Source organism: Diceros bicornis, chromosome 8 (assembly GCF_020826845.1).
Source record: "Diceros bicornis minor isolate mBicDic1 chromosome 8, mDicBic1.mat.cur, whole genome shotgun sequence".
NCBI classification, from domain to species: Eukaryota; Metazoa; Chordata; class Mammalia; order Perissodactyla; family Rhinocerotidae; genus Diceros; species Diceros bicornis.
In genome coordinates, this window is record NC_080747.1 from 54,117,030 (window position 1) to 54,119,670 (window position 2,641).

Here is a 2,641-nt window from a genome sequence, read left to right on the forward strand (position 1 = left end):
AGTCAAGGAAACTCCATCTTCCTCTCCCCAATCTCTTTCATCTCCAGTTTCTCCCTTGAGTGGGATTCCAAACACCTGTTCCTAGAATGGCAATTACTGCAATAATAAGACTTCTCCACAAGGAGGTTATTTTTTTATGTGCAGATGTGCCTAAGAAGCCTAAAAACTGATTCCTGTTCCTTCGTCCCTGAATACTTGCTATTCACCTGTTGCAGAAGAAAGGAGATGCATATAGCAGATGTAAGCCAAACTTTGGGGGGAATATGAGGAGGTAAGGGCTTCTCAACTAATGTCAAAACATGCCAGATGAAGAATATAAATTTGTGATTATAGGAAGCATGATATGATTATCACAAGTATATGATTACTATGTAAAATTGTGAAATATAAGACAGAAGTTCTGTTTGTTCTATACCAACTTTCAATCAAAACAGAAAAGTAAAACAATGCAGCCTTTAAATTGATAAAGTAAAGCTAGACGTATGCAAAAGGCCAATAATATATTTTAATGAAAAAATGTTGCAAAACAATATGCATTCTATGTTCCAGTTTTTGTCAAGAATAAAACTACATATGTATGTGCATAGCAAAATATATAGAAAGAGACACAAAATTATTAAGAGTAAGAAGTGAAATAGAAATACAAACTTTAGTTCTAATTTATGTACTTTTTCGTCTTTTGGTGGATTTTTTTTTAACAAGAAACATCATGGCTTGTGAATTAAACAAAAGAGAGACAGAGAAAAAGAGAGGGAGGGAGAAATTTTGTAATAACAAAAAAATAATAAGGAAGATTATACATGTCTTTTCGTGGAGTTCCTATCACGTATCCTGTCCTGTCAGTATCCTGTCCTTTCCTGACTCCTACCTTTCACAACTATTTTAGTGATGCTGTCTTTGGTGGCTTTGAAGAAGATAAGAGGGAAAGCATGGGACAAATAGAAAAGAGAATCCATCAAAAACACTTTGAATAAACAATTAAGAAAGTATGTTTCTGAGTCTTGCCACCAGCTTGTTTATTCTATAGACTTGTACCAGCAGATTTAATTCTCTCTCTTATTTTCTCCATACAAGTAACAGGGATAATAATTCCAGACCTCCCCACAACCTGATGAGCTATGTAGAGATAAAAATGATAAAGTATTTTATTATTTTGAGGTCCTGTTGTACAAATAGCAAGGACTATTATTGTTATCATTATTTTAATGATTAATAATAATGGTAATGACCATGTTACTGGGATGTTTTTCCCTTGTAACATTACCTCTTCCCTTCCTAGTCTGTATCATTGCTTTTCAAACTGATTCACTCTGTTTCTTAATTACTTTTTTTGTTGCTCTCTCAGCAAGTAAGTCAATACTGAATTGCTCCAAATTAGAAGTGGTAGAAGTGTGCTCAAAAAAATTAGCAAAATGGAGGAATAAATCCATTTTACATATTAACAGACACTCTAATTAACCCTCTCCTGCACATAAACCCTTGTCCAATCATTATTGTGGCCTGTTGAAAATTATCTGAACTGTCTCATGGAAAATCACTTTCAGACACACTGGTCGAATTCTAACAGCTTCAGTGGTATGAAGTTGCTTTCCTTCAATGATTTTTCTTTTCAATTTGGAGGCATGTATGACTAGACAGTGAATATAGCAGATGAATATAGCAGTTAAAACACAAATTTTTATAAGCCCCAAATTGCCAGAAGGAAGACAAGTTGTATGTCCAGAGTTGCATTATCATTATCACTTCTTAATGTGTCATTTTTAGAAGAGTACTAAAAAAGAAAAGCAGCAACATCAAAAAGGCAAGGGAAAAAAGTACAAACACGAAGAAATCTCATGGCAAGCACTGGAAAATGAGAAGTCGAGACTCATAGTGCTTCAAAGCAAAGTTTACCAGAACAAAGCCCTTCATAACACCACCACCATGGACTGATTAACAGTGGATCTCCAACTCTTTGCCCATTCTCTGAAATGGTAAGCAGCACTGATATTCTTAGTTCACAGGTTTCACCAGCTCAGTCCAGCTGAGCAGTTTTGAATGAACGTGTTCACCATATCTATAAAGCTGGTGGTACCAAAGCATTACTATCAACGACTTAAGCCAGAGGTCAGCAAACATTTCTGTAAAGATCCAGGTAGTGACTTTTAGGCTTTCTGGGCCACACGTTCTCTGTTGTATCAACTCAGCTCTGCCATTGTAGCACAAAAGCAGCCATAGACAATACATAAACACATGAGCATAGGTGTGCTCCAATAAAACTTTATTTCTGTACACTGAAATTTGAGTTTCATACAATTTTCACTTATAAAATATTTTTCTTCTTTTTATTTGTTTTCAATCATTTAAAAGCATAAAAATCATTCTTATCTCAAACACTGTACAAAAACAGGTGGTGGGCCAGATTTGGCCTTTGGGCCGTAGCTTACTGATGGCTGATTTAAGCGATAGCCTACAAGTCAATACTAATTGTGTTGGGAAACTATAATGATATTTTCATTTTCTAATCTCTCTTGCATGGCAAATCTAATGTAGTCTGTCTTCAATCCCACTGCCACTGACCTTGTTCTGGCAATTCTCACTAAAACTTGTCCTATAGCTTAACAACACATTTCTCTTCTGTCTCCCCAGTCTCTGAATCATT